Below are 6,827 nucleotides of genomic sequence, written 5' to 3' on the forward strand. Positions count from 1 at the left end.
TTAGAATAATCTAACTGTAATGTCTAGTATGAATTATCAGTTTACATATATGAAATAAGAAAAGGAGTACTCGTGGCACCTTAGAGACTAACAAATTTATTAGAGCATAAGCTTTCGTGAGCTACAGCTCACTTCATCGGATGCATTTGGTGGAAAAAACAGAGGAGAGATTTATATACACACACACAGAGAAAATGAAACAATGGGTTTATCATACACACTGTAAGGAGAGTGATCACTTAAGATAAGCCATCACCAGCAGCAGGGGGGGGAAAGGAGGAAAACCTTTCATGGTGACAAGCAGGTAGGCTAATTCCAGCAGTTAACAAGAATATCAGAGGAACAGTGGGGGGTGGGGTGGGAGGGAGAAATACCATGGGGAAATAGTTTTACTTTGTGTAATGACTCATCCATTCCCAGTCTCTATTCAAGCCTAAGTTAATTGTATCCAGTTTGCAAATTAATTCCAATTCAGCAGTCTCTCGTTGGAGTCTGTTTTTGAAATATTTTTGTTGAAGGATAGCCACCCTCAGGTCTGTAATCGAGTGACCGGAGAGATTGAAGTGTTCTCCGACTGGTTTTTGAATGTTATAATTCTTGACGTCTGATTTGTGTCCATTCATTCTTTTGTATGCATCATCAGACAACAAAGTGAAATGAACTGTAGAAAGGATTCCTACTGAGAAATAAGAACCCCCAAAAGCAGACGGTTATGGTTCAGCATCATTCACACTGTAAACTAAGCATGTGGAATGTTCAATTACATAATAAAAGTTTATTTCAAGACAGTTACAGGGACTGGTTAATGGTAGGATGGCGCAATATAAAAAACTATGCCAAAGGAAAGGTGATATTTTAATTGGAAATTGGGCTCTGTGACATAATTACACTAAACCAGACTGATGGATATTCAGTGTGCTTGTGGTTGTCAGGCAGACAGAGGCAGCCAGTCATCCTGTCACAACCCTGTATTCTCAGCTCTTTTGTTTTAGCTATTCTTCTTTTGCCATTCCATTACCAATAACACAAAGACAAAAGATTATCTCTACCCTAGATCTAATCCCTTAATATGTGCCCTCTATTTCTGTTCTCATGTCAAAGAACAATTTTCAGGTAATAATCTTCATGTTCCATGAAGCCTGCACTTCAAGAGGATAGTCTGATTGACCTTCCTTTGGAATTCTGTGTGGATTTCAAACTATTACTTAACAAAGGAAAAAAATGAAATTACACTGCTGGAGAGGGTCTGTTCATAAAAATGCAAGGACATTTTCATAGCCTTAAGTTTATCGTTTGACTTCTCCTCTGTCAATCAACCTGGTTCACTGCAATAAGATGACAACTGCCAGGAAGCTGGTGGAAGCACTGATCTCCTCCATGTTGTAGGGCAGTAGTTCTCAAACCCCTTTTGCACAGCAAGCCTCTGAGTGCGACCCCCCCATATAAATATTTTAAAATGTGTTTTTAATTTAACACTATTTTAAAGTGATATTTGTATGTTTGTTAATAGCACTTTTCACAGCAGACTTGCTAGCTTGCTGGGAGGCGTACTCGCTACATCCACATAATAACCTTGCGATCCCTTGAGGGGTCGTGACCCCCAGTTTGAGAACCTGTTGTAGGTCTTGAGCCTGCCACTGACATCAGTACCCCCCACGATGAGCTCCTTATTACAAAGGGACAGATTCTGCCACCCCTATTCACACTGAATACTACCCAACACCTTCCTGGTCTCATTTATTTCAGTGGGACTGTATTACTCAGCATGAATCTGGCCCTAATGGTCTGAATTGCTGTTTCATTCTAAACTGATTGATAGTTTTTGTTAGACTTGCTGCCTCTGCAGAGATTTGTTGCTTGGTTTTACTTCAGTGGCTATTAAGTACAGGAAAATGCCAAGATAGAAGGAAAAATGAAAGCTTCAGTCCAAGCCATTGGAAAGATTCCTGAGGTCTGCTTCAATGCTTTTAGCAGTAAAATCAGCAGATGAACATTCTCTCACTTGGGGTGAAATCCTAGCCTCCTTGATGTGAGTGGGAGTTTTGCCATTGACTTCACTGGAGCCAGGATTTCATCTTCAGTCCCTGGCACTCAGTACCTCGCAGTGCAAGATTCCTACTGAGAAAAATGTGCAAAATGAGAGTAAAAAATTATCAGGTGAGGCTGAAAGTATTAATAACCTTTCAGATTCATTTATCAATAAAGTGTTCTCCTTAATCATTAAAATGTTATGGAAATTAAAAGTAAAACCTTGAGATTACTTGGTATTTAAGGATTGGTGGTTGATGTAGAAGCAAGAAATGACATGCGTCAAACGCTTATTGGGTTTATTAACTAGATTTTAAATTGGAAAGAATCTCAGATAACAGGCAAAAATCTTTCTACTGCACCCCCAAATTAAATCAATCAGATTATTTAACTTTCTCAATATTCATGATGAATTGATCTTGGCCAGGAGAATTAATACCTGAGAGACTATATATATACTAATATTGAAGAGATAAAAAAGAAATGTACCTTCTGTCGGATAATGATCTTGGCACATCAGACACAAATAATTCAATACAAAAGTTACTTACAGCTGGAACACATTGGTGCCCAAGCAGCTGTCTTCTTTCCAGCCAAGTTGGGTGTCAAATCTTCTCTTTGACAATGATCAAAACAAATGGTTTCTTGACTTCAAATTAGTTATTCAAGGGATACTGAAGCAGATTTGAACACAAGTTGTAGTGCAGTTTCCACTGAAGCTATTATTAAAGACTTTCTCTTTGCCTGATTAATCTAATGAAGTTAGTTTGTTTTCGCTGTAGAGCTACTTCCTGGTGCCCTAAGTGATCTTTTTAGATATGTTCTTTAACTCATTAAACTTCTGTTTTTGGTCTTAGATGACAGACATCTTTAATTTTGTTGGTCATGCTGCTTTAATTTTTTTGTGATTTTTTTCATTGCACAAATATCAATTACAGATTGAATTAAATTGTACTGATTAATTGTTGGAGAACTCTTTTCCTTTCCCCTAATTGACTATGTGTGATTAGAATCTTTCATTATGTTCTTTTCTTGTAACCTGTTTTTTCCCGTTCCTATAGAATATTGAGATGTATTTATGGAATCTGATTTTTTTTAAAAAAAAAGCTTCAAATATATAAATAAAAAAATGCAAAATGATTGCAGTCTAGTGTTCCTTATATGCAAGTTATCTGATGGCTTCTCTCTGAAGAATTTAGACAGAACTGGGTGTGGAAAACCCATTACTGAAAAGGAATTTAGACAGCCATTTTTGAGAAGAAATAGGAACTGTACAGACTACTAGTCTTTTTGAAATTCTACAGAACTTAACCTCAACTCCCTTACTTCCATAGCTGAGTTAACAACCACACTAAAAAATAGGAAATAAAATGTATCTGAACCAAGGGACTCTAGTAAGGATTTAACAGAACTTCCTTAAAATTAAGTTAAGGCTACATAGTAGAACCATATACTTGATCTAAGCCAGATATTAACTATGACCTCAAGGAACTTAATCAGGGGGGGAATGGGGGCTGAAGACCAAGAAAAATACTATTACATTGCTTTTAAAATGTTTTATGGCAAAAGCCTGAACCCTGAGGGTATTTTCAACTAAATTACTGTATAATTCTTTATGGAGGAAATCAACTATGTCAACAGCAGAACAGATGAGTTTTCAAAACCTTTTTCTTTAGGTCCTTCTTCTCACAAGCCCATCTGACAGAAAGGTTGTGGATTAATGTCCTGGGGAGGGCTTTGTTTCTTGGTGGAGGTAAACAGATGCACCTGAAGATCTGTAATTCAGAAAAGGCTAATGGGAAGGTGATGGGCCTCTGTTGAAGCTGAAAGAACTTGTGGCACCTTAGAGACTAATAAATTTATTTGAGCATAAGCTTTTGTGAGCTACTGCGAATACAGACTAACACGGCTGCTACTCTGAAACCTGTTGAAGCTGACTTTCAGTACTTCCTAGCAGGGAAGCAAGATGCCAGCTTCTTTGAAAGAAGCAATTACTATAACCTTGCTCCAAATAAATAAAGAAAAAACTCTTGATGCTGACGACCTGTTCAGTTATCGCCCTGTTTCAATATTCAGAGTGTTCAGATTTCCTTGATTCCAGTCAATTTGGTTTTTGGACTGGATGTAGCATGGAAACTTCATTGATCTTGCTGGTTGATAATCTTGGTATCCAGGCTCACTCTCTTAGATCTGTCAGCTGTCTTCTTGACCTTTGACCACGGGGTACTATTCACAGAACTGTGGACTCTAACTGGGGTAGATGGAGTGACTACAGGCGCAACCCACAAAGGAAATTAGGCACCTATGTCCCTTTGGTAGGTATCTAAGTCACATTTTTAGGCACCACTAAACTGCTGTTTAATTGCTTCCTAACCCTGTAGAGGCCTAAACTCACTCAGCACCGACATTTTTGCCTCTGGAGTATGCGCTCTGCAGCTTCAGTCCAGGTATCTGGGCACCTGTCTTCTGTGTAAAGTCCTGAGCGATTCACAAACTGGGAAAGATAGCCATTTGGCCACATAAGCGGTGTGCAGGTGCCTGATCTGGTAGGTATGCTGAGAGGCCACCTACCAGATCAGGCCCCTCAGCAAGTTCACGCCAAACTCCCCCCTTAAAAGTGTTAGCCTAGTGGATAGAGTACTCACCTGTGATGTGGGAGACCCCCTGCCTGGTTGAGTCCCTCTTCCTCCTGACGAGGAAGAAAGAATTTGAACAGGGATCTGCTACCTTTCATGTGAGTGCCCTAATCACTAGTCTATAGAGGCATTCAATCTCTTTCACTGGCCCAATTAAGTAGTCATTATTAAATTATGTAATTACAGTGGAACAATTTCAATAGGAGAAATTGAGGACATGCCACATTAGAGTATTTCATAGCTTAGTGGTTAGGACACTTACCTGAGCCCTGGCAGATCCCTAGTCAAATCCCTTATCAGGAAGAGAGGAGCGTGAACCAAGGGGCTCCCACATCCTGGGAAGTACCCTATCAACTAGGCTGAAGGTTATAACAGAGGCTGGCCGTTTTGTTTCAGACTGAGCCGTGACTTAGGCAGCTGAATACGTATCTTCCTCCAGTTGCTGGATCACAAGTGATATGGGTGCTTCCCTGCAATCCAGACTTAGGTGCCTGTCTCTGTGAGAGGGGCAGCACTTAGCACACAGTCCTCTAGCAGTATGTCCCATTGGGTAACTGAGGCGGCTCCCGACCTACCATGCTGGTTTTGTGGGCACATTCTAAGGCACCTATCTCTCCCTATTAATTATATAGGGAGCCCAGGTCCCTAATTCAGTCTTTGTGGATTGCAGTATTGTTCCTGTGATTTTCTAGGCACCACAAAACTCAGTGTCACAATGCCTAAATCTCTTTGTGGATCCCATCCTACTTTTCTTCAAAAAGATGACAAAATAGTTTTAAATAATTGCTTATCTGCCCCCATTTGCTCTGTTACGGAAGATTCCACAATATTTTGTTCTTCTGTCTCCCAAATTCCTTATACAAGTTTGCAAAAGATAAGCTATTGTATAGTAAATTGTCACAACTGAGTAGGCTTCACATTATTAGATGGATTCTATAATCTGTGTCCTTTACTCGATACTAGCTAGTTTGTTAGCGGTTTTTTCTCACAGAATGATGTAATGAATTGTGGGATCTATAAAATGTAGTTGTTAGCATTCAATTAAAATAGCAGTCTCACCTCAGTTCATTCTTTCCAGACCCTCTTTCTGGTCTTCCTCCTTCAGCTGCCCACATACAGCAAGAAAGTCACATTTAGAGCCACTATAGTTGATGGCAGAAGGAGCTTGTGAAAGCAACATTAACTTCTTGTACCAATCTGAGTGATGAAGCTTGATGGTAGCTAAGTACATCTTATACTTCTTTTTTATTCCATCATCAACAAAAGTGAGTTTGTGAACTCTGCCAAGCAAGCCTAAGGGGGTTGGTCTTTTACAAAGTTTGAAACTCAATGGTTTGCTTTAGCTCCACTAATGAGATACTTTTTCCTCCGTCAGTGTAGGTGGTTTTGTGTTTCCTAAAGGAAATTAGTACACCAGTTGTTGCCTGATGTTTTTATTTGTCTTTGAAAGTGCCGACTACTGGACTAGTTTTCATAGTTTGTATGTTTCCAGAATGGACTTTAGTACTCCACATTTCTATGTCTAGGAAGTATTTAGTGAGAAGGATGATATTTTGAACTCTGATTTTACTCTGATCTCCTCTTATTTGCTTTATATGTTCAGTAGAGGTTGTCTTTAGTTCCTACATATATTTGCTGGAGATAAGGAGTTTCTTTTTCTTGTAAATTATGACTTTATAACATGTGCCATTAATGACAAAGGGAGTAACCATTCTTCTCCAAAGATGCTCTAAGTCTGTGGTCAAAATTGTGCACTTGAGTTATTTTATGATGTTCTGTGCTGTGTCAGGATCTGAGTGGTACACTGAAATGTAGATATTTGTCCACGTTTTAGGGGTTTTTTTTAAATATTTTTCTTAACATGCCTTCATGAGCTGCCTCCTACTCATTATTTAAAGCATGAAAGATCATCCATCTTGTTCTGTTTTGGCTGTGAAATGAATAGATGGTTTTAAGCTATTAAATTAAGCTATGAAAAACATCAACATCTTGTTTTTTAGGATGTGGGCTATATAGTTTTTCCAGCATTTAGAAAGTGATACTGTAATAAAACCTGTGATTCATGAATTCACAATTCATACTTTTCAGAGAGAAAATCTGAACATTTTTGAAAATCAAGATCATGCACATTGTGTATTACAATGAAAGTTGTTACAAAAGCTA

At 38.7% G+C, this 6,827-nt stretch overlaps 1 protein-coding gene across 4 annotated transcripts in view; it reads right to left on the reverse strand.

The window, feature by feature from the left end:
- LOC122456210 (protein FAM227B-like) overlaps nt 1-6,827 on the reverse strand; it is a 77,928-nt gene that overhangs the window by 7,721 nt on the left and 63,380 nt on the right. The window lies entirely within an intron of this gene.

Source organism: Dermochelys coriacea, chromosome 10 (assembly GCF_009764565.3).
Source record: "Dermochelys coriacea isolate rDerCor1 chromosome 10, rDerCor1.pri.v4, whole genome shotgun sequence".
In the NCBI taxonomy this organism is placed as follows: domain Eukaryota; kingdom Metazoa; phylum Chordata; order Testudines; family Dermochelyidae; genus Dermochelys; species Dermochelys coriacea.